Source organism: Gorilla gorilla, chromosome 4 (genome assembly GCF_029281585.2).
Source record: "Gorilla gorilla gorilla isolate KB3781 chromosome 4, NHGRI_mGorGor1-v2.1_pri, whole genome shotgun sequence".
NCBI lineage: Eukaryota > Metazoa > Chordata > Mammalia > Primates > Hominidae > Gorilla > Gorilla gorilla.
Window position 1 is genome coordinate 18,342,878 of NC_073228.2, and position 25,874 is coordinate 18,368,751.

Consider the following 25,874-nt stretch of genomic DNA (forward strand, 5'->3'; position numbering starts at 1 on the left):
GACAGAGAAGGAAGGTGTTGGCATTTAACCCCTTCCTCCTCAGGCCCTGGTGGATGAAGAACCTAGAAAGTGCTGGAAACCACCAAGAAGAAGGAACACCGTTCTGCTTCAGGGAGGGGGCGGTGTGCTAAGGGGCTGCCAGCCTCAGCCTGGGCCTTGGGCAAAGGCAAGCAGGACCAGTGGGGTGGACAGTGGTGCTTTTGACGGCTCAGCCTCCCTTGCAGAGCCCTGGTTTGAAGCAGGAAGGCGTGGGGACAAACACAAGGCCCATTGTCTGTGCCCCCAGGCCTGCCACCTCCCCGGGAATGTTAGGACTTATTGTGTCTCCAGGAACTTGGAATGTCCGGCCCTAGGGTTTAGGGATTAGGCCTCTGCTGAGAAAGAGCTTGAGGGGCCCTGGGTCCTTAGAGCCCAGGCTGAGTCCAAGCTGAGGCACAGCCAGGCCTCCTAGATGCTGGCAGAGAGAGGGACGACACTTAGGTCCCTCATAGTGCCAGGCCCTGGGGGAACCTGGGGGTTGAGGAGGGAGGAGGGCGGGATGGGAGGGATGAGGGGGTGCCCTTCCATCCGAGGCATCAGGAGCCACATTCTGAGAGCCCAAGTGTCACCTGCCTCTTGATGGAGGTGAGGGAGTGGCCTAGAGCAGTGGGTCTCATACTTGAGCACCATTTGGGGACCTGTTAGAATGCATATTCCTGGGCCCCATTCCCAGAGCTTCTGAAGCAGTGGGTCTGGGAGGGGCCTGGGAATTTGCATTTCTGACAGTTCCCAGGTGTTGCTGCCACTGCTGCTGGTCCAGGGAGCCCACTTTGAGAAGGCCTGGCATAAAGGTTTGAAGAGAAGGTGCTTCTCCTAGGGCCCGAGTCTAGGTGTCATGGTTGTGGCTGAGCTGAGCTACTTCTGCCCATGGACTCCGAGTCCGCTGCTGCAACTGCAGAGGGCTACAGCAAAGCTCAGTTAACACATGAACTTGAACGTGGTGATGGCCTTGCACCTGGTGGGGGGTTGGTATTGACCAGCACTCATTCTTCACTTCTTCCTTCAGGAGGCTCTTGCCCCTCCTGTCCTGACTTAAAAGAAAAGGAAAGAAAATCCAGCCCAGAGCCCTCCTTCCTGGGAGAAGGAGCTTTTCTAGAAGCTCCAAAGTAACCCCCATGAGCCAATGGATAACCAAAACCATGAACCTCTTTTGCTTCTCATGCACTTACTAAGCACCACCTGTATACTAAGTGAGGTGCCCAGGATCCAGCCCAGTCTAAGGCAGGTCCCTGCCCTCAAATTGCTCATGGTCAAGTGAAGGCAGCAAGCCTGGGGTTGGTCCTATAGGACAGGTGATTTGGGAGTCCAGAGGGATGAGCTGAGATGCTGCCCCGGAGGAGGAGGTAACATAGAAGCTGAGTCTTGTAGGATGGGAGGGGCCCCCGTCTTCCCTAGGAAATGCTGGGGTCTTCCTTTTCATCCTTACTGCTACCAAGCAGCAGTTATAGGCAGCAAATACGCACCTTGGTCGTATCTAATCACTAAGGCCAAAGTGTACCTGGCCACACCTCGAGTGGCTTCTGCCCTCAGGTGCTTACACTCAGGGTCACTTGCATTCCTGGGCAGCAACCATCTCATAGAAGCTATGCAAGCGTCAGGAGGGAAACAGCAGCTTAAACCACGGTGAATCATCTAAGCACATGTGGGATAGGCAGATGCGTCTGGGGCTTGTGGTCTTTCTTCCCAGCACCCTCCTTTGGCTCCAGATTCTGGAGCCTCCCTGAGGGCCCGTATCTGAGCTAAAATGGTAGGGAACAAAGAGAATTACTAAGGTCAGATTACAAAGGGCTACCTCACTTTATAGAGGAGGATGTGCGGCCAAGAAAGGCAAGTGAGGTGCGAGCTCAGGAGCCTGGCTTTCCTGCCCCCTTCCGCAGGCTCCACCCACTGCAGCTGCTGGCCAGTCTCTGGCAGGACTGAGTTCTCTGGACCCTCCTTGGCACCATCCCCCACGTAGGAATCAGCAGAATTGGGAGGTGGGAGAGCTGCAGAACAGCTGGACCCATGATCTGGCTTCTCCAGCTCACATCCAGGGGGGTCTGGGCAGGGACACCCCAGATCCACATCTGGGTAGCCACCAGCCTTTGCCAGGGGTGGGAGGGGGTGGCTGAAGAGCCAGTCTCTGGGGCCTGGCTTTGGAAGGGGGCCACACTTCCTCTCGTGTGCCCCAGCACCTCTCTGAAGTGTGGTGAGTTTGAATATCCTCTGCAGGGCTGGGAATCAGGGAGGAGGAGTGACCAGCCTTGGGCTGCCCCATGAACAGCACAGACGGCCACTTCTCTGGCTCTCCTGACCCCAGAACTGGCTGCTGGTTTAGGGGTGTGGCTCTCTGGGCCCATCCCAGGTGGTCAGTTTAGCTCTCCTATGCCACACCAGCCCCAGACACTCAAGGCCCATGAGTGGGGTTAGGGGAACCTGCAGGTCAGCTCCCGGATCAGGAGCTTTTGGGGTTCCCCAGAACTCAGGGCATCATAAGAGCTCACAGTGACTGAGCCTTTGCAGGTGCAATGTCAATCTAGATGCTGTCTGTGGATCTGCCCCTCCAATCCTCTCAGGCGTCCAGGAGGAAGCATATTTTCCCATTATATGGACCAGGAAACTGGCACAGGGAGCCCAGCAGCTTGCCCAGAGTAGCATGGCTTATGAGTGCTGGATTCAGGAACGGACTCAGGAACTGGGCGCAGAGCCTGTGTTCTCAGCCACGGTGTGTGCTGGGTGGCATCCTGGCCCCCCTGCCTCCTCTGCGTGCTCCTGAGGAGGCCATATTCTCAGGCTGGCCTGTAACTTGGCCTAGTTCTGCCTGCTTGGCTAAATGACCTTGGCCAGATGACTTAGCCTTTCCCTAGCCTCAATTTCCTCATCTGTTAAATGTGGTGTTTTTTGGTTTGGTTTTGTTTTGTTTTGTTTTTGAGACGGAGTCTCGCTCTGTCGCCCAGGCTGGAGTGCAGTGGCACGATCTCGGCTCACTGCAAGCTCCGCCTCCCAGGTTCATGCCATTCTCCTGCCTCAGCCTCCCCAGTAGCTGGGACTACAGGCGCCCACCACCACGCCTGGCTAATTTTTTTTTGTATTTGTAGTGGAGACGGGGTTTCACCGTGTTAGCCAGGATGGTCTCGAACTCCTGATCTCGTGATCCGCCCAATCTCGGCCTCCCAAAGTGCTGGGATTACAGGTGTGAGCCACTGCGCCCGGCCAAATGTGGGTTTTAAACAAACAAAACATCCTCACACTTGAGGGTTGGTGGGAAGATTGTCTGATGTACGATTTGGGAACGTGGCTGACCCAGCACTGGAATTACTATGTGAGCCCGAGGGGCTCCGTTAGGGGCCTGTCCCACCCACTGCCCACCGTGCTCCTGACCTGTCCGCCTAGAGCTCAGCCAACCTGGACACCCTTGGCCCAGGACTTTGTGCTTATCCCTCATGCCCTTGGGGTCTCTGCTCCCTGGGGCCTCATGCTCCCTGGGGCCTCTGTGCCTGTTTCCACGTGGGTGGGGGAGCTGAGGAGCACCCCAGGACTCAACTCACATGGAAGGAGGCGCCGCTGAAAGATGCGGTCTTAAGAATACAGTGTTCCTTTTCATCCCATATTTGACTGAACCTAAGACACATCAATTATAAGGCATGTTATTTTATGTGCCGCCAAGAAAGAAAAAAAAAAAATGCTGCCATTTAGTCCACAAAATACATTCTGACTCCAGAGATGTGAAAATGAAAACAATGTGCATTTAGAGGAAATATGGTAATAACCACCATTTATATAAAGCCTATCCCCTTCCCAGTCTGTGTTCTAAGCGCCTCACATGTATTAACACATCAAATCCTTTCAGCAACCCCCATGAGTTTGGAGGTGACCATCCTAGCAACTAGAAAATGGGCTGGTAGAGTTGGTTCAAAATATACAAGATGCTCATGCTGGCAATGTTCACCAGTTGTCCGATATTGCAAAAGTTCTTTTTGGATTTTACACCCCCCCCACCCCCGGCTAGTGTTGGGTTCTGTTGATTGGGCCCCCTGCGCAGGCCAAGATGGAGAAGGGGCCACAGGGTGAAGACGCCACCCAAGGAGACTGAACACTGCCCCTCTGTCCTCAGCACAGCAGGTCCAAGCTCATGGATAAATCAGGAAACCCTCTGGGGTCCACATCGAAGACCAGCCCCTGGGGCTCAGACAACCTCAGGCCTGTCCCCAGGTCTCCAGAGAACCCTCCCATTCCATCGCTGTCTTCCTAGAATGTGCTGGGCTGATGAAGTCTCTCTTCTGTCATGCCTCCATCCCAGCATTCCTTCCTCAGCCCTGTCTGATGCCAGCACCTGTCTTCTGGGCACAGGACAGTGGCCCAGAGGAATGCATGTCTGGCTGGCTTTGGTCTCCACCAGGCCTGAGTAACCAGTGGTGGGGGATGGGGAGCTGGAGGGAGGCCTTTTGTCTGAGCTGGAACTTGCAGGCCAGGCTGGAGCTTCTGAATCCAATCCACTTGGCCTTTTCCTTCTCCTTTGGCCAACCCAAAATCAAAGTGAAGTACTTGGCTTAAATTCCCCAGAGCCCCTGGGACAGGCTGGCATAGCTGGGCGCCATGCATCTGCCCAGCCCTCGGGGTTTGGGTGTGGTGGGGGTGGAGGTTTCCTTGGAGAGGCCAGGGCCCTGAAGACAGCTGGCCCCTGTCCTCCCCCTCCTGAGCCCCGGCCAACTCATTCATCTGTCACTACAGACAAGAGAGGAGGACTTGGGATCTGTTCCCCAGCTCGCTCAGGCGCAATTCTGGCACATCTCTTGCCCTCTCAGAAGGTCCTTCCTCCCTCCTGGCCTCTCCTGAAGTTTTCTTTTGTTTTCCAGTCCGCCGGGCTCCCGCTGCCTGGAGGTTGGGGCTTGCAGCAGCCTGCCCAGAGACGGCTCTGTCTCGCTCAGTGCTCAGGTCCTGGCCTCCAGGAGCGGCTCTGAAAGGGGGTATAGCCCTGACACGTTCTCTAACCCACTGGCAGGACCAGCGGCATCTTTTGCAGGGTCAGGTGCAAAATGAAAATGCTGCAGGACTCGGTGATTCACGCCTATAATCCCAGCACTTTGGGAGGCTGAGGTGGGTGGATCACCTGAGGTCAGGAGTTCAAGACCAGCCTGGCCAATATGACAAAATCCTGTCTCTACTAAAAATACAAAAATTAGCCGGGTGTGGTGGTGGGCACCTGTAATCCCAGCTACTCGGGAGGCTGAGGCAAGGGAATCGCTTGAGCCGGGGAGGCAGATGTTGCAGTGAGCCGAGATTGCACCACTGCACTCCAGCCTAGACGACAGAGTGAGACTCTCTCTCAAAAAAAGAAAAAGAAAAAGAAGAAAAGAAAATGTGGTGTTAAAAAATTAATCAGAATTTCAAGATGGCGGCGGAGAAGTATTACACCAAGGCTGGTGCCCTTCTAGGCGTGGGGCCCAGGGTGACTGCCCAGGTCGCAAGCCCGAGAACCCTGCCCTGCCCACTGGTGAGACCTTCAGGTGTTCCCCTCCCCTCTCCAGGCCTCAGTTTCCTGCTCTGTAAAGCAGAGAGGCCACCACCTAGGACCCTGTTCTCCTGCTGCCCCCTCTCATGGGGCTGACAAGGCCAGGGGACCCTCTTCTCTCAGGCTCCAGGAATACGACAAGGGTGAGGTAGAAGAATGGTGAGCAGGCCTAGAAACTTCTCCATGAAGTTCCCCAGTTTTGCCTAGGAGACTGTCTTGGGCGTCACAGGCAGGATGTGGAATTCCGCCTCGCGCCCTGGTGCCTGCTTGTCTGGTCCTGCCTGGTATGCACTGCTCTCTCTGCCTCTGTCTCCCTGTCTCATGAGAGGCTGTGTTCAAATTACCGTGGTCTTGAAAGCCAGAGCACACCTCGGCTGGAATCCTGGCCCTGCTGCTTGTGAGTTATGGGACCTCGGCAAGCTAGCAAAGCTCTTCCAGCCTCAGTTACTTCGTCTATCAAATGGGGCAGTGAGACATATTGCAAAGAAAATGTTAATCCTCTTATATTCAGTTTCCTCCTTCCCTGTTGACTCTTGGAGAGAGATTAGGAAAATCCTGCAAGGCTGGATAGATTTTCCTTCTGTTGTACCACAGTGGCATGGAGTATCTGGTGCAGAGTAACTGCTCAATAACCACTCCTCCTAGTAACAACATCACCACGGCCACCCCTATTATAGTTGCATCTTCCCCTCGTGAAGCCGGGTTAGTTCAGGGCTTTTGGATGCACCAGTTCCTTGAGTGGCTGAGAGCAGTGCTTATGCCGGCAGCCTCAGCATCACTCAGCAGTTGCTAAACACGCAGAAACTCAGACCTCACCCCAGACCTGATGAATCAGAATCTGCATTTTAAGATTCCCCAGGTGCGGCACGCACATTAAATTCTGGGAAGCACTAGAGTTCATTTGCTGCTGTTGCTATTTTAAGATTGATTTTAGGAGGGTCTCTACTCTTCTAAAAAATAGGAGTGATCAGTTCTATTCTTTTTTTGGAGACAGAGTCTCTCTAGAGTGCAATGGCACAATCTCGGCTCACGGCAACCTCTGCCATCTGCCACTCCCGGATTCAAGAGATTTTCATGCCTCAGCCTTCCAAGTAGCTGGGACTATAGGCGCACTACCACACCAGCTAATTGTTTTGTATTTTTAGTAGAGACAGGGTTTTGCCATGTTTCCCAGGCTGGTCTCGAACTCCTGAGTTCAGGCAATCTGCCTGCCTTGGCCTCCCAAAGTGCTAGGGTTACAGTCGTGAGCTACCACGCCCAGCCCAAAAATATGAACTATCAGTTCTATCAGCTTGCCTGGAGTATGTATGCAGAAGCTATTGGATTCCTAACACTGGTCTATTTTGAATCCCAATTTTCTGCTCTCAGAGGGAAGTCCTCCTCCCTGCTCCTGCTCCAGCCAGCAGTGAGGGGGACCTGGGAGGAAGCCTGGAGGTTGAGGAGGCCCAGCAGGCTGAGCGGCCCTGCTCAGTCCTCCTCCTGGAAAAACAACCCGGAGGCCCTGCTTTGTTAATGGTCTGTCTGCCGTGCTGTCTTTGATACAGGAAGGAGAACATGAAAAGGAATCACCCCCTTAAGTAAACAAAACAGAAAATTCTCTGGAGGGGAAAAGCACAGGAGAGCTCTTGGGGGAACTCATCACTTATTGAAGGTCAATTCCCTCTGCAGTATGGATCTGTTTCACATCCGGGAAACGGGCAGAGCAGTCCAGCCTGGGCCCACAGGCGTGAAGAAGCAGAGAGAGTCGGGATCTGGGGCGGGGTGGGGTGCAGTGGAGCTGACCGAAAGGGGATCAGAGTCCCAGTGTCAGGTGAGATCAGGGGGCAGTGAGGCAACCAGAGAGAAGACAATCTGTGCTCTCCCCACCCTATCCCTGCTTTTGCAGGGCAGAGAGGCACTGAACTTGGTTAGGGTACCATCTTATTTCCTCAGTCTTGTCCAACTGGGCTTGTCCTGCTCAAGCTCTGGGGGCCTTCAGGGGGAAGGCCTCCTCCCCCTCACTCCTTCCTTCCCCCCAGGGCTCTTGGCAGAGTGCCAGGCTTTTCTATTCCTCTACTTAATCAATTGATGAGGCCTCAAGCAGTTTATAGAGCAATAGAGAACAGAGAGGGGGAACCCCGGAGCCAGACTGCCTCTATGATGACCCTAGACAAGTGACCCAGCCTCTCCGAGCATCAGTTTCCCTATCTGTAAATGGAGGATGATAGTCCTCACTTCATGAGGTTGTTGCGAGGATTACCCAATTATTTGTAAAAGCTCTTAGAAGAGCTTCTGACAGATAGTTATCTATAGCATAACAAAAATATTGAATAAATCAAAATGAAATAGAAAGCAATGACTCAATGGGGAAGAAATACCTTCCTCATGGGGGCATCAGAAAGGACTTTAAGGAAGATGGGACATTTGAACTGGGGACATAAAGATGCTTAGTCACTGGAATGTAGGGATGCAGGCTCAGGAGGAGGATTCCAGGCAGAGGGCACTGCAAGGGCTGGCCGAGGCCTACAGATGGGAGCATTAGCCAAGTGCAGGATGGGTGAAGGGGAGGGCTGGGCCCCTGCTAACTCTCCAAGGAATGACAAGGAAAGGACCAGATGGTCAAGGCCCTTGAATTCCAAGATGAAGACCTTGGAGTTCAGGGCCCCAAAAAATGAAAACCAGAACCAGCCCCAATCATGCCCATGCAGGCATTGGGTATCTGAGCATTGCTCTTGGGCCATGAGAGACTAGGAAATCCACTGAAGAAGCTGCTTCCCCTGTGGTCCTTCTGAGGCCCTTGTCCCATGGGAGGAGGGGGTGAGGCACGGGAAGAAAGACGCACCTCTCCTTACTTTCCCTAAGTGTTTCTATGTACCCTTTGCAAATCACTCCAAGTGAGGCAGTGGGTGGATTTCCACCTCTGCACCAGCCACAGCACTCTTTGCCTCCCTCCCTCCTCAAACACTGAATTTCGGGGAAGAGGAGGAAAAAGACTGGGAACTATTACTTTCCTCCCTGAGCCAAGAAAACTTGTCCCAGCTATGAAAACAGCCCTAATTTCTGGAATCCAGAAGTGTCATACTGTAGTTCAGGAGGGACTCACAGAGGGAGGAGAGACCTCTGCATCGGGCTTGGGGAATCAGCTGAAATCTGCACATGCAGATAACGGGGGCATGAGGGAGGGCCCTGGGTCCCCTTTCCAACGTGTTGCTGACTTTCTGGCAACCCAGAAATAAAAGGTTATTTTCTCCCTTTGGTTGACCTCTCTGTTCAACATAGAGAAAAGGACTTATAGCCCATGGCTGGGCAGGAATGAGCCTGGGCAAAGCCTTCTGAAGTTTGGGCAATTGGAGCTCAGCATTCCCCATACACTACGGTAGGAAGCTGACTCTAGTGGACACATGGATTGGTGTCCGGGTCTGTACCAATTGTCTCGTTGAAACGCACAGGACGGGTAGCTGAGAACTGGATGTAATATCCTCTGTCCCCACTTTCTTTATCTTAGGTTTTCAGAAGTTTGACTATGATGAGTCGTTGGTTATCCTGCTTAGAGTTCACTGACCATCTTGAATCTGTAAATACATGTCTTTCACCAAATTTGGGAACCATTATTTCTTCAAACTTTTAGCCCCATTTTTTTTTTCCTTCTTGAGCTTCACTAACACCTATGTTAGATGTTTTTATATTGTCCCTGTTCACTTTTTTCAATCTTCTTACTCTCTGTTCTTCAGATTGAGTAATTTCTATGGATATATATTTAAGTTCATTATTTCCTTTATTGTCTCCATGGTTTGGTTAAGCCCATCCAGTGAATTTTTAAATCTGATATATTTTATTTTTCAGTTCTAAAATTTTCATACATTGTACATATGTATATATATAATGTATAAAAAAAGTTATATTTATATATAACTTCTAGCTTTCTAAAGATTTACTATTATTTACTAAATGAGCACATTGTCATTTATTGCATGAAATATATTAGCAGCTTTAAAATTCGTGTCTGCTAATTTCAACATCTCGTCATTTCAGGGTCAGTCTTGATTATCTTTTATCTTGAGAATGGGTTGCATGTTCTTTGTATGTAGAGTAATTTTGAATATATCTTGGGCATTGCAATAAGTCAGAGAGAATCTAGATTCTATTACATTTCTTCAACAAGTATTGATTTTACTTTTTGTTTTGGGGGAACTAACTTAATTGATTCAAACTGCAAACTGTCCCTTGGGGCAGTAGCTCAAATCTCAGTTCAGTACATTTATCCTCAGCTGGGTTACTTGCAGTCTGCCCTGAGTACATATAGTTCAGGAGTCAGCCAGAGATTTAGGCATCATCTATACAAAGAATTTGATGTTCCCCTCACTGGCTCTCCACTTTCCAGGATCCATCCTCACTTTCTGGTGCCTGTGGTTGCCCTGAATTCTAGACTGTGAGTTTCCTCTTGGAGGTTTTTCTTATGTTGTAATTGAGGTGAAATTCACATGACATAAAATTAACCATTATAAAATGAATAATTCAGTAGCGTTGAGTACATTCACAATATTGTGCAACCACCACCTCTATCTAGTTTCAAGACATTTTATCACCCCAAAAGGAAACCCCTTACCTATTAAGCAGTTGCTCCCCACTCCTTTCCAGCCCCTGGCAACAACTCAGCCACAATCTGTATCTATGGATTTACCTATTCTGGATGTTTCACATAAATGGAGTCATACAATATGTGACCTTTTGTATCTGGCTTCTTTTACTGAGCATAATGTTTTCAAGGTCCATCCGTGTTGAAGCTTGTAGCAGTACTTCATTCCTTTTTAATTGCTAATTACTATTTCATTGCATGTATATGCCACGTTCACTTGTTAATGGGCTTTTGTGCCGTTTCCCCCTTTTGGCTGTTGTTCACAGTGCATGAATAGGTGTGTGCATGTGTTTGTTTGAGACCTTGTTCTCAGTTCTTTTGGGTCTATACCTAGGAGTGGAACTATTGAATCATGTGGTAATTCCATGTTTAACTTTTTGAGGAACCAACAAACTATTTTCCACAGTTACTGAACCATTTTACAATCTCACCAGCAATGTACAAAGGTTTCGATTTCTTCACACCAACACTTGTCATTTTTCATTTGTTTAATTATAGCTGACCTGGTGGGTGTGAAGTGTTACCTTATGGGGGTTTTGATTTGTATTTCCCTGATGACTAATGGTGCTGACCATCTTTTCATGTGCTTGTTGGCCGTTTGTATATCTTCTCTGGAGAAATTTCTGTTCAAGTCCATTGTCTTTTTTTTTTTTTTTTTGAGACAGGATCTCACTTTGTTGCCCAGGATGGAGAGCAGAGGTACAGACAAAGTTCACTGCAGCCTCAACCCCCTGGGCTTAAGCAATCCTCCTACAGCCCCCCACATAGCTGGGACTATGGGCACATGCCACCCCACCCAGCTAATTTTTGTACGTTTTGTAGAGACAGGGTTTCACCATGTTGCCCAGGCTGGTCTTGAACTCCTGGGCTCAAGCAAACTGCCTGCCTCAGTGTCCCAAAGTGCTGAGATTACTGGCATGAGCCAGCCACCACATCCAGCCTGTCTAATTTTTAATTATGTTTTGTTGTTGTTGTTGTTGTTGTTGTTCAGTTGTAAGGTTTCATTACGTATTCTGGATACTAGACCCTTGTCAGATGTATGATTTGCAAATATTTTCTTTCATTCTATAGATTGCCTTTCACTTTCCTGATCATGCCCTTTGATACACAAAAGATTTTAATTTTGATGAAGTCCACCTTACATTTTTTTTCTTTTGTCATCATATCTAAGAATCCATTGCAAAATCCAAGGATTTTAAGATTTAACCCCATGTTTTCTTCTAAGAGTTTTATGGTTCAGCTCTTCTATTTTGGTTGTTGATCCATTTTGAGTTCCTTTTTGTATATGATGTGAGGTAGGGGTTCAAGTTCATTCTTTTGCATGTGGTTATCCAGTTATCCAAGCTCCATTTGTTGAAGAGACCTGTTTTTTCCCCATTGAGTTTCCTGACAACTTTGTCAAAAATCAGTTGGCCGTAGATGCATATAGACTCTCTGTTCTGTTCCACCGGTCTCTATGTCTGTCCTTATGGTAGTACCACACTGTTTTGATTTCTGCTGCTGTTTTGATTTCTGCTGGAGGGTTAGCTGTCTGTGCTGTGCTGACTTCAGCCTGCCCTCAAGTTTTGCTATAAAAAACAGGAAACTCACGTTGTGCCATCCATTTCTTCCAAGCAGCCAGTTCTCTCCGGTGTCTGCCCACTTTGGTTCACTCCCCAGGGCCTCCTAGGATTTGCTTTTTTTTTTTTTTTTTTTGGAGACAGGGTCTCGCTCTGTTGCCCAGGCTAGAGTACAGTGGCACAATCTCGGCTCATTGAAACCTCCACTTCCCGGGTTCAAGCAATTCTCTTGTCTCAGCCTCCTGGGTAGCTGGAATTACAGGCACGCACCACCACACCCAGCTAATTTTTGTATTTTTAGTAGAGGCGAGGTTTCGCCATGTTGTCCAGGCCAGTCTCAAACTCCTGACCTCAAGTGATCCACCCGCCTTGGCCTCCCAAAGTGCTGGGATTACAGGCATGAGCCACCACACCCAGCCCTAATAGTTGCTTTTTTGGTGTTCTGTCCAGGGTTCATAGTTGTTAGCTGTGGGTTTTGTGCTCTGGTAGGCATTTGCTCTGCTGTGCCAGACACAGACCCTCCACCTGTCCATCCCCTTTATTCCTGGCATTGCTTTCCTTGGCCGTGAGGATGGCAGGGGTGATCAGGGAATAGGAAGTTGCCTGTCTAAGTACCTTCCCTGTAGAAGAGTCTTGCTTGGCCTCTGCTTCCCTGACTCCCCCATGCCATTCTTGGGCACCACGTGGACTCTAGATTCCAAAGGGAAACACCCTTCCTGTTCATGGGGCAGAAATGGAGACTCCTTTTTCCTCTCTCATTTCTCACACTGTCCTGGGCATACAGTAGGTTTTTTATAGTTCCTTGCTGATTAATTAAGAGGTCATGATTCTAAAAGGGCAAAGGAGTGATGCTTCCTTGAATCCTTGTGGCTCCATAGCCCTTGGGCTTGGCCGACCACTGCCTCCCTGGAGAATCTTGTTTTGACGACTATAAATGAATCCACAGACACAGCGAGCTCTCCCTCTCCATGGGGAGAGGCCAGTTGGCATGAACGGCCATTTCTGCCCCAAGCCAGAAGCAAAACATAAAATGAGGCTGGGCAAAGGTATGGGGTCTAATTAAGAGGGACACTCCTAGGTATAAGAGCTGCGTCATTTACAGGCTAATGAATGGGTTTGGGTTAGCAAATTACAATTTCCCTACCTGCAGGTAAGGAAACCTATTTATTGGTTCAAGGTCTCTTGCATTTGCCTGGGATTAAATTAAGCACCTCTCTCCCCTTTAACAGGCTTCTCTCCCTGGCCCATCACACTCCATGGGACCTCCCTGGCTCCTTGGCCTGGTGGGTTCGTTCTAGTGGTTAACTTGTCAGACAGCAGCTTGCCCTCCTGACATCTTGTTTTTCTTTGTTCTGTTTTGTTTTAAGGCGTTTAGATCTTGATGTGTTCTCAAAACAGGGTTGTTGGGTATTTTGTTTTGTTTTAGTTTTACCATATCCCAGAGGCTGGGGGATGGATGAGATGACTTCCAGAGGCCTTTTCAGGCTCCCTCTTATGATGTCCTGTTTTTCTGGAGGTGAATTGGGAATTCTTTAGTTAATGGGCATAAAGTGCTTTGAAAACACAAATTGTTAAGTGGCATCAGGGACAGACTCACTAATTATTTATGAGTTCAGGAGAGCCAGTTAATTCTCCAGGAGATGGAGTTGTATTGGCAGGGGGTTGGTAAATCACTCAGGAGAACGCAAATAGCTGGGACGCCCCCTTCGTAAGCTCCTCTGGAGCCTGTCGACTAGGTATGCTGGACGGAGAGAGATCTCTGCAGCCAGAGGACGAGCTCTAAGGGCCTTGTTGCCTGTGACCCTCCTCCCCACCTTGGCTGGAGTTAAAAATCAGAGCCAGGAGCAAGAAGGGCCCCTGGGGGTCTCTGGGTTCATTTCCTTGCCTTAGAGCAAAACTGCATTCAAACCATCCTAGAAAGAGAAGCATTGACTCTTTGCCTCCTAAGAACCCCCTGAAGCCCTCTCCCCTCCCCTCTACAGGGGCCTCTCCCCTCCCCTGGAGCCCTCTCCCCTCCTGTCTGTGGGAGGCCCCTCCCCTCCCCTGGAGCCTTCTCCCCTCCCCTCTGCGGGAAGCCTCTCCCCTCCCCAGAGGCCTCTCCCCTCCCCTCTACAGCCCTTCCCCTTCTTTGCTCAGTGCGAGGTCAGCTCTCTCACCCACCCCTGCCCACAAGCATGCTCACAGCTATGGCCTTTCATTCCTTCCTTCATTCATTCAACAAACATGTGTCGCGGGCCTCCCATGTGCCATGCGTGGGCCTGTGAAAACCCGCCCTCTCATCCCAGCACCTTTTCTAGGCCTCCGCTCTCCCTAGGAGAGCTGTCTCTCCGCCCACTTTGTCTCCCCTCTGCATTCTCAACTATCCCCACTTCAGAAGGGGCTTCTGTGACCCTGAGCCCTGGAATCTGACCCCTTCCCCGGGCATCTCATGGTGGGAATGCGCACCGTGCAGTGCCTGCAGCTCTGAGAGCTCCTGCCTCACCTCTCAGGCACCTCTCTAAGGGCTGGGCCCAGGAGGAAAGTGGCTTCCTATCCTGTAACTCTCACAGCATTCTGCAAAAACTAGCTGGACTAGTTAGTTTCTTATCTTCCTTCGTTTATAGCATCATGGAACGTTCATTTTCTCAGCCCCAAACACCCAGGACTAAGATTCCATTACTCCAGAAAAAGGATCTGCTGCCACGTGGTAATTCAGCCAGGAGAACGAAACAAACCAAAGCAACAAACCAAACAAAGACAAATGCGTGCTCAGGCCTAAGCATTGCGACAGTGGTCCTTGAGGCCACGGTCAGCCTGCCCAAGTGAAAGGAAATCACCGTTGCTTGCCTCTTTCCCTCTTGTTTTTTTCTCCTTCCTGAGCCTGCATGTGTGTGTGGGATGCTGAGCTGGGGCTGGGGAGACTGTTGAGGTGGGGAGCAGGGGGTGGAAGTTTGTCTAGCTCAGACAGGAGGGGAGAGGGTGGGGAAGGCAAGCAGCACCGGGATGCCTGGGGCTGCCGAGCACAAGGTTCACAGTGCCCTGAGGTCAGTTTGCAAGGTAGCATGCAAGTGGCTTGCCTTTCTGGTCACTTCCTGATGTTCTGGGGAAGAGGAGGTACCGATTCCACAAACTGGATCATGTGTCTGCTTCATGCACACTGTCAAGCTCAGATGCAGAGGGAAGAAGTATGTATGTGTGTCTACGTGTGTATGTGTGTTCATGTGTATATGCATATGTGTCTACATGCATGCGTGTGTACGTGTATTTGGGTTGTGTGTTCATGTGCATGTGTAGGTATGTGTGTCATATGCATGTGTATTTGTGTATATATGTATGTGACTGTGTGTACATATGTGTATGTGTGAATGCACATGTGGTTGTGTGTATGTGTTGTGTGTTATTGTGTGCACGTGCGTATGTGTATTTGTGTGTATATGTATGTGTGTATATATTTGTGCGCATGTATACTTGTGTGTGTGTGTTGCTTATTTCACATGACTCTGGTTTAAAAACGTGGCCTCCAGTGGGCTGTCGGACCAGCTTGTGCATCACTCTGTCTTCCCACATCCTCACCCTGGGCATCACCTAGCTGAGAGTTTTATTCCAGAACAACTTCCACCGCAACCACCATCAGACCCTGGGGTCACGTGTGGTGGACAGGAACAGGACTGGGGATGGAGGGAGGGACGGGGCTTGGGGAGAAGGTCTGTGTCTCCCTTCTTTTTGGTGAGCCGAACAGAACACTGGACCTGTCTTATCCCTGATGTTCTCTAAGTGTTATGCAAAGACCTGGACTCTGCAGAGAAACCTATAAAGAGACTTGCTTTGCAGCTCAGGAGCATATAGCTCCACTGGGACTAGGGCTTATGGTGAGGAGGGCATCCGGGCAGAGACTCATACTTTGTTGGGACATCAGGGGGCCCGGTTCTAGACTCAGCTCTGCTAGTGACCGATTCAGGGGCCTCTGACAAGTTACTTTACTTCTGGGGCCTCAAATGCATCATCAATGACAGCAGAACGTTAAAGTCAATGATGTTTGAGGTTATCTTCTTGCTAGATCTATCTAAGACTCTGAAGTCAACAGTTGTAACATCAAGTATGTACTCATTGTGTGTCAGGCACGGTTCAAAGAGTTGAAAAATAAAAACAAGGACAACGAGAAAAATAATAACCTAGAGGTGGCTGACACTTACTGAGCACTTTCTTCTGTGTCAGGCACGATTCAAACATCAGTTTAGGAGCAGCCTTTACAAACTATCTTTTTTTTTTTTTTTATCTTCTATTCAGGGGACACACATGCAGGTTTGTTACCTGGATATATTGTGTGATGCTGAGGTTTGGGCTTCTAACCATGCTGTCACCCAAAAAGGGAACCTAGTATCTGATAGGTAGTTTTTCAATCCTTGTCCCCCCCTCCCCCTTTTCAATCCTTGTCCCCCTCCCTCCCCCTTTTCAATCCTTGTCCCCCACCCTCCCCCTTTTCAATCCTTTTCCCCCTCCCTTCCTCCCCCTTTTCAATCTTTGTCACCCTCCCTCCCTCCCCCTTTTCAATCCTTGTCCCCCTCCCTCCCTCCCCCTTTTCAATCCTTTTCCCCCTCCCTTCCTCCCCCTTTTCAATCTTTGTCACCCTCCCTCCCTCCCCCTTTTCAATCCTTGTCCCCCTCCCTCCCTCCCCCTTTTCAATCCTTGTCCCCCTCCCTCCCTCCCCCTTTTCAATCCTTGTCCGCCTCCCTCCCTCCCCCTTTTCAATCCTTGTGCCCCTCCCTCCCTCCCCCTTTTCAGTCCTTGTGCCCCTCCCTCCCTCCCCCTTTTCAATCCTTGTGCCCCTCCCTCCCTCCCCCTTTTCAATCCTTGTGCCCCTCCCTCCCTCCCCCTTTTCAATCCTTGTCCCCCAGTGTCTTTTGTTCCCATCTTTGTGTCGCTGTGTACCCAACATACAAAGTGTCTTTCAGACATGCCCAGGACATGTTTCCCCGACCTCCAGTCTAGCCTGACTCACAGTCATCTAGGGGGAAACGAGTATAAGCAGGTAAATCCAATATGATGTTTAAATCAAGGGCTAAGAAAGAGGTGTCATTAAGTCCTTTAGGAAACCGAGGCAGGGCAGGAAACCTGGTCCATCCTCGGGTTCGAGAAGCTTTCTGGAAGAGCGAGACCCCTTCCTGTACTTAACTGTAAAGCCAGGCAAGAACCAGGCCTGCCACAGAAGGTGGGGGTACTTTCCAGGCTAAGTGAGTGAGCGGCCAGGGCAAAGGCCTAGAGGCTGCAAGGGCCCTGGCATGCTTGGGAAATGAAAAGCAGCTGAGTATGAAGTACAGCAGTGGGAGGGGAGGGGGAGGGAGCGAGGGCTGGGGAAGGGCAGGGGCCGGCAGGGAGGCCCAGTGGGCCAGTCTGGGAAAACTGGACTCTGTTGTCCAGATCTCGTACTCCAAAGGGGTGAGGAGCAGTGGTGTTTTCTTTTGTTTTTGTTTTAATAGCTAGATCTCTCTGGCTGCACTGTGGAAGATAAATTGAATTAAGGAGCACTGGTCCTTTGACTGGTCAAAGGTCCTCCTTCTCTCTCCCTTCATTTGCAGAAAGTAGCTGACACTTGGCTAATTCCTTCCCTGTGGAATCTGAGAGGCCCCTCTCCACGGCCCCCGCTTCCCTGTCCCCCTCCTCATCGCAGGGGGCTTGGCTGAGGCATCCCAGGCCTGTCCTGCTGTGGACCCAAAATAGAAGAGGTGGGGCAGCTGGGAGGGGCGTGAGGCCCTACGTGCCACTGAATGGGGGTTGGCCGGCCAACAAAGGGGTCCGGCCAGCAAGACTGATGGATGAGCATATGTAGGGGGAGGGGGCTGGGGGTGGGGGTGGGGCCGCACAGTGGCTCCGATTTCAGAAACCTGCCTCCCAAATGCCTGCAAACAGCTGACAGCCATGGAAAGCGGATGAAATGGGATTAGAACATCCTTTCCAAAGAGAGCACGGATGGCAGAGCGTGACAATACGGTGCCTGTCCTGCTGGCTTCACGGCTAATTCCGCCAGCCTGGAACCATCTCTCTCCAGGGGCCTGGGGCCAGGGGGACCTGGAGGGCGGGGGTGGGGAGAGCAGAGCGGGAGGGAGCGAGGTGAGCCGGCTGCTCATTGGCGTCTCCAGGGAGACGGGGCTTGGAGTCGTGGAGGGCCCCTTGGCTCCTCCAAAGGTCAGCTTGTCCATCTTCCTGCCCCCTGCCCAGCCACAGGATTATGGAGATCTTTTTCAGGGAAAACTAGTCTTGCTGTCTCTAACCCCGGGCCTCACTTAGCGCTGCAGGAGAAAGTCTCCTGAAATGAAAATCTCGCATGCCGCTTTGTGCTCCTCATTCCTCCCGCATCAACTTGAGCAGGCCTTGGTGTGTTTGTTCATCTATAAAATGGGACCGTGTTTCCCACCCCACAGGGTTGGTGGCAGATCAGACAGCATGTCGCACAGAGCCTGGTGTATACTAAACATCTGGTAGGCTGCTATTATTACCATTACTATTATTATTATTATTATTATTATTTGAGACGGAGTCTCGCTCTGTCACCCAGGCTGGAGTGCAATGGCGCGATCTTGGCTCACTGCAACCTCTGCCTCCTGGGTTCAAGCGATTGTCCTGCCTCAGCCTCCTGAGTAGCTGGGACTGCAGGTGCGCACCACCATGTACAGCTAATTTTTGTATTTTTAGTAGAGACGGGGTTTCACCATGTTGGTCAGGCTCGTCTCAAAGTCTTGACCTTGTGATCTGCCTGCCTGGGCTTCCCAAGATGCTGGGATTACAGGTGTGAGCCACCTCGCCTGGCCTACTGTTACTATTATTATTATTATTTGGCTCTCTGGGCTTCTCATTTTGCCAACGCCCCCAAGTTCTGAAGGGGTCAGAATGGGGAAGCCAGGACCCTCAGGCTGCCACCCTGGGCTTGTCGGCTGCAGAACTCCCTTCCCTTGGCCTCCTCTTCTACCCTCACCCCGGCAGGGCCACAAGGACCCAGTGAGGGTAGGGGACCTTGGGGGGCCAGCCTGCAGCCTAAGTGCAGGTGGGCCACAGGGACCTGGTGAGGGTGGGGACTGTGCGGGGCCGGCCTGCAGCCCAGGTGCAGCTGGGTCACAGGGACCCGGTGAGGGTGGGGGACCGTGGGGGGCCGGCCTGCAGCCCAGGTGCAGCTGGGCCACCACTGTGGTGTACTTGTGTTTATCTTTCCTCGCTTGAAGAGGCTGCAGCAGGGGTGAAAGGAATTGCTGTTTATTTTGATAACGAGTTCTCAATGCGTTTGCAAACTAATAAAATCAACTCATTAGGCCACATGTTTAATTCACAACTGTACTGTGGGGAGACTTCCCTGGCGGCTGATGGGTAATGTGGGCTCCCTCCTGAGACAGGGAAAGTGTCTGTGGTACTTACAGTCTCTGTGACCAGCAGCACGTGTTGGGGTCCTGCTTCTCCGCTTCCCCACGCAGAGTTGGGCATCAGTTTCTGTCCAAGCCCAGAGCCGGGAGATACTTTCATCTGACCCTGGGCTCTGGTGGCGACTCCCTCCAGGTTGGCTGCAGGGGCAGGGGCCGGGCAGAAGCTGGGCTGGACTGCCCGCTCCAAAGCTGGCAAGGACGTGGGTCCCAACAGGAGGGGCATGGAGTGGGTAGGCCTTACAGAGCTGGGGTGGGGGCAAGGGACCCTCTCACTGCACCCTAACTTGCTGGGAAGCAGCATGACTGGCCATGAGAGAAGGTGGGGAAACTGAGGCTGGGAAAGCCTCTGCAGGTCACAGGCTCAAACTCAGGCCTCCATAAGGCTGTGCTCATTCCACTTACCATGTGAGCAGAGGCCACAGGGGAACTAGGGAAGCACGTACCCAGCCAAGGTATTGGGGTCCCCCCAGGGCACCTCTCCCAGGGGGACTTGGGTGTCCAGCAAGGAGGGGCCACAGAGGCGGGCCCCAGCCTTGCTATGCCATAGCCTGGCCTCCTGGAGGCCTCTGAGTGGCCCTGGGGCGTGCTCCACACTGGTCAGAGCAGTCCCTGACCCTGCCAGAGAGAGGACGCTGGCTTCATCAATGGTTCTCTGTGGCAAGTGCCAGGAAAGGAGAGGACAGAGCCAGAGGCTGAACTTGGGTGAGGGGTCTTTGTCCATCAGCAGTGGGGGCAGACAGAGAGAGGGAGAGTGGGATAAAAGGAGAGAAAGTGAGATTCTAAATCCCCCTCCTGGGAGAGAACCAGAAGTCTTTGACCCTCAGAGCTGTGTGAACCCACGCAGCACCACAACCCCTCGGAGCCCCTGGTCTCTTGCAAAATCGCAGCACGACCTAGGGCACAATGACTTGGATTTCTAGCAAAATGCAATTTCAGACTGTGCAGAGAATACAGTATTGAGACCTGTAGCTGACTTCACATCCTTCAGAACATTCTGTAACATTTCTGACAGATCCTTGTGTTCATTCTGAGAATTGGGAGGTGGGGGGCACAGGCCCCCATGTTCTCTTGGTCTCCATACTCCTGCCTGACCCTCCATCTCTCTCTCTGTCTCTCATACACACACACACACACACACACACACACCCCACACATACACTCCTCCACTTGTACACATACCAAATGCATAGATATATACATGAACACACCTTTATAGATACATATGCTCACACACCCTCTCCATCCTTCCTGGGCACACCTAACACACACAGACACACATTACACACATGCCTTACACACACAAAACACATGCACACACAGAAACACCAGTTACACACATAAACATGCACACATACACACTCCCCGCCTCCCTCGTGGCTGCTGTGGGGGAAATTAGCAATGCCATGGGCTCTCCTGGCCGTCTTGTGGCTGCAGTGAAGCAGTCCTGTGAGTCAGATCCCCAGTGAGTGACCCAGATACCAAGCGTCATGCATGCTGTCACTGGGATTTGCAGCCACTTGGAATGCGTGCTGGGCCAAAATTCAGGCTGAGAACAAAATGGTCAGTTGATTGATTTTTCCCCTTTTCTGCAGTGTCTGGGATGGGGCAAGCAGCTTTTGAGCTTGGAGCAGGGGAAAAAGTGCATTTCGGGGTGCCCTAAGCGACTGGCTGGGCCTCCGCATCTCTCCGAGGATATAGACCCCTTCGAAGAGCTGATGAAACCTACGGGTTTCCTCCCCAGTCACATGCCTGTGCATGGGCACACAACTTTTAGGGTATACTTTCAGGGAGCTTCAGCCCCTCTGACTGGGGATCCCTGGAGAACAATGAGTCCAAAGCATCCTAAGCTTTCAGTGTCTCCCCGACACCAATGTCATCTCCCCAGGGATGTGGAGGAGAAAGACGGGGTGTCTTCCCCATGTCTCCGTGGGGCTGATGGGCTGCACAAGCATTTGTGGGGGACCCTGCTTCCATCTTGTTCAGCAGGACACCTGTTTCCCGTGCAGCTGCCTGGCTGAGCTCCGCACCTACTACCAGTCCCAGCCCTTGCTCCAGTGAGCTGTTTTTGTCTCCTGACAGCTGCCTGTTGATTGCTGGAATGGGAGGGACATGGCCAGCAGGGACTCTGTCTCCTTGGGCCCTGGGGGCTCTCGTGGGGGCTCTCGAGGTTTCCTGGAGGTTCTCATGCAACTTCTCCTTCCCACTTTGGCCCCAGCAGTTCCCTCCCTCCCTCCTGTGCTTTGGCCCCTTTGGGATTTGGAGAGACCCTGGAGAACTCTTGTAAACTGCACGTAGGTAAGAGGGTACCCATTACCTCCCTTGAAAGTCATTCCCATTAGCAGAGAAATGCTTTGTGATTTCTCCCATCTTGAAAAACAAACCTTCTCTTGAGCCGTTTTCCCTGTCAGCTTCCACTGCATGTGTTTGCTCCCTTTGCAGCAAAATGTCATGAAAAAGTTGCTAATGCCCCTGTCTCTAATTCCTGTCTTCCCTTTCTGTCTTAAACCCCGTCGGGCTTCCACTGAAGCTGCTCTGCTGGGGCTGGTTCTCAGCCCTGGGACTAGGTCCATGGTAGTCTTCTCTTGGCTGGCTCTCAGTTTGGTGCCCTTGTCGCTGGCTCCTCCTCCTGGTCCAGCCTCTGATGTCAGGGCGTTCTGGACTCAGTTCTGGGCTCTCTCCTCCTTTCCATGAGTACCCACCCCTTGGTGATCTCATCCAACCTCTGCCTGCGATACCCATGTGTATTCCCTCCAGCCCAGACCCATCTCTCACACTCCAGGCTTATCTCTCCAACACTGCATTCACTTTGATGACCAAGTCATCCCAACTGAACACACCCAAGGTCTTGCAAACTCCTGATCTTCCCCAAAAAGGCTTTCCTCCAGCGGCCTTCCCAGGCTTTACTGAGGTCAATGCCAAGATGCAGTGATCTGCAGCCCAAACCTCAAGGCTAACCCTTGACTCTTTCTCTTATACCCCACATCTAAGCCAATAGAAGAATCTGATTAACGGAAGATATTTGATTCGTAGATGTAGAGTTCAGTTGCTTCTCATCATCCTTCTCCGCTGCGACACAGTGCCAGCCACCATCATCTTTGTCCTGAGCCACTGCAGTCACCTCCTCACAATAGACAGTAGCCACGGTGATCCTTTAAAAATAGACATGATCTCCCTTCCCTTGAGTGTGGGCTGCTGTTAGTGCAGCTGCTTCCTGAGAGTACCATACAAAAAGGGAAATTTTAGGCCTGGCGCAGAGGCTCACACCTGTAATCCCAGCACTTTGGGAGGCCAAGGCAGGGGGATCACCTGAGGTCAGGAGTTCAAGACCAACCTGGCCAACATGGTAAAACCCCGTCTCTACTAAAAATACAAAAATTATCTGGGCATGGTGGTGGGTGCCTGTAATCCCAACTACTCAGGAGGCTGAGGCAGGAGAATCGCTTGAACTTGGGAGGTGGAGGTTGCAGTGAGCCGAGATCACGCCATTGCACTCCAGCCTGGGTGACGAGGGCAAAACTCCCTCTCAAAATAAAAGGAAATTTTAAAAGTAACTTTGCAGTGGAGAAAGCTGGTAGCAAACCCTGTCTCCCCAGGTGATCAAGGTTAACATAGTCAGCGATGAGGCATGTTGCCAGCAGGCACCCTGACATGATGGGATGAGAAGGGCTCTTGACCTCCATGATCGTCCTCCCCAAAACCCACAAGCTCAGTCTAACCATGAGAAACACATCAGAGAAAAATAAAGGGAGGGACAGTCTACAAAGGACCCGACCATCACCCCTCAAAACTGTTGAGGTCGTCCAACACCAGGCACATCTGAGAAACTGTCACAGTCCCAAGGGGCCTAAGGAGATGTGACGATGAAACGTAATGTGGGATTCTGGATGGGATCCGGGAACAGAAACGGACATTAGGGAAAGACGAGGGAAGTCCAAGTGTACTGTGGGGTGCAGTTGGTGGTCATGGACCCACATTCTTTCCTTGGTTGTGACAAATGTACCGTAGTGTGCAAGATGTTAACAAAAAGGGCAACTGGGTGATGGGGTGTGTGGACACTCTTTGTTCTATCTTTATAACTGGACTGTCATCTGAAGCTGTTCTGAAATAAAATATTAACAACAACCAAAAAAAAAAAAAAAGCACACAGAAGTCAGAGCATGTGTCCTTCGCTCAAAAGCCTGCAGCGTAAAACCCTCAGAGTAAAAGCCTTTTCTACAGAAGCTTAGGAGGTCCCTGAGATCTGACTCTCTGTTGCTTTCCAGCCGTGTGGCCTCTGTTCTGTCTCCCAAGCCTGCCCTGCAACCCCTTCTGGAAAACCTTGGGGTGTGCAGATCTGGCTGCCCTCAACGCTGCACCCCAGGTGACTCCTTGGCTCAGTGTCACCTCCTCAGTGGGGTCTGGCCCACCTCCCAAACTGAACACCGTAGCCTACTCCTGATACCTGATCTCCCACCAGAGACCCCTTCCCTGGCTCAGCGTTTTGCTTTTTTTCATGAGCTCCCCAGGGGCAGCAATCTTTGTCTTAAGGGTCCCCCGGTAGATCCCAAATGCCCGGATGAGGGCCTGGTACATGACAGGCGCTGAACACACACACAGTTGAATGAAGAAATGAGTGCATGTGGGCCTCTCCCTGCTCTCAGGCCAGGTCCCAGTTAAGATATGTACCAATCACACTGGCTGATCAGAGTGGACGTCTCAGCTGTGCTTTTCTACAGCTGCCTGCTAGGACCTCTTCTCAGCAAGGCTGTGGTGGTGAGGACAACTCCTCTGTTCCTCCTTAGAGATCTGGAGGATCCTGTGAAGTCCTCTTGACCACTTGTTGTCCACACCACTTATTTGGCACTTGAATCAGTAGTTGCCTCATCTTGAGGACACATTTCTCCGAGGGAGCATGGGACAAAGACGCCACTCATGAAAGGGGTAGGAATGAATGAGGGAGGAAGGGACTGTCTCCCTTGCCTGTGCAGCCTCATGGTCTAGCTTGAATATTGGAGACCCTCAAGAAGCGTTGGCTCTTGGGCCATTCCAATGCTTTTCCATCTTGGAAGCCTGGAAAACCGCCCTTCTGGTTCAGTCATTGACTGAGCTGCTCCACTCAGCATGCCATGGGAAGCTTTCCCTCCGCCTGATCTGCACCCCTTCTCACCCACTGTGTCACCACTCCCAGAATGGAGAATATGTTTCCGTGACTAATAGAGCCTATTCCCTTCCCCTCTCCATTCTCGGAACTGAAAATCTGGATTCTGCATGGATGGGGTGGATAGTGGCTTTTTCTCCATGGATAGAGTCGATCGTGACTTTCCAAAAGAAAACAGGCTCTGCAGGGAACCAAACCTGGTTTGAACCTAATTTCACCATTCACCAGCCACAGCACGTTTGTCGATTTATGACAACTCATTGAGCCTCATCTGTGGAGTAGAAAAGGTGAAACCTGCCTTCGTGGCTGTCGTAAGGGTTACAGATGGTGCAGGTAAAATAGCAGAGGACCCAGCCCATACCAGGCTCTGAGGAGGTGGCAGCTGATGTTGTTTTCTTACCTCCTAAAAGCCCCTTCCAGCATTTACTCACCAGCCCCCGCACCCGTAAGCACCTGCCCTGCCCCCTCTCAGAGGAGGGGCTCAGCAGACCACCCAGAGCCCCTGCCCCATCCATCTTTCCAGGAGGGGGGCCCTGCCCCACCCAGCTTCCCCAGGGAGCTCCTGCCCAGCCCAGCTTCCCTAGGGAGCTGCCTCTCACCGGCTTCTGGGCTCCTGCTGCTGCCCCTGAGAACGTCAACCTCTTTTCATCATGAGTCCATTGTGCTAGTCAAGATGTGAAGCAAAAAGTGATAATAAGCAACAAGCATGGTGTGCCCCTCCAAGCACCCTACAAAATAAATAGAATCTTTGCAAAAGAAAACCAACACAGCCCCATCTCTGCTAGTGAGATCCCATCAGCACGTCAACAAGGCCATCTCATTTTGTTTGTTTGGTATGAGTGGGGTTTTTTTTTTCTTATTTTCCTTAAAACACAGGAAGAAAAAAACCAAACTCTACAGTTTGCTGTGGTCTTGCTGGGCAGTCAGGGAAATGGGGTGTCAGCTTTCCCGGGCTTGGTGAAGAGCAGGAGGCTGAGTCCAGAGAAGGGACTACCGGTCTGCCAGTCACTCAGCAAGCATTTTGAGCGCTTATTACGTGCTGAGCGTGCCACGAAGGGCTGGTGTTGTACACGTGCATCCGATCTCTTGGCACATGCTCGTAGTTAGTGAGGAACCCAAACAGGTCATCCCGGTGCCAAGGTCAGTGCATGGAGGCACGCCAGGGTATTGCCCGAATTTGGAGGAGTGACAGGGAACTCATCCAGGATTAGGTAACAAGGAGGCCTTCCTGGAGGAGGTGTTGCTGGGCTGACTCAGGGAAAGGAGAGCAGGAAAATCTGACACAGGAGTTATGGGTCATTATTACCATCTCTCCCACCCTCTCCACTCCCTCCTCTCCTCAGCTGAAGGCCCCAACTGCCTTCTCCAAGACATGAAGAACTCCTCAAGTGAGAATCTCCGGGATTCCAGCCTTCCTTCTAGCAAGCCTTTTTCCACCCCGTGTGCTTTCTTCTCCACACCCATTTCCTGTGGTCAAGGCCGGACCTCCACCTGAGCCTGGATCCCGCCCCCTCACCTGGACCTTCATCCTCTCTCTGCCAAGTCTTTCCCCTCAGCCTGACCTGCTATGTCCCTCAAATCTTAGCAATTTCTCTTGACTGCTCCGGCCTCTTCCCTACATCTTTCCTTCACTCAACCTCTTGAA

At 51.3% G+C, this 25,874-nt stretch overlaps 1 protein-coding gene across 2 annotated transcripts in view; it reads left to right on the top strand.

Moving 5' to 3' along the window:
* The window catches only part of SDK2 (sidekick cell adhesion molecule 2), a 309,988-nt gene that overhangs the window by 13,046 nt on the left and 271,068 nt on the right, over positions 1–25,874 (top strand). The window lies entirely within an intron of this gene.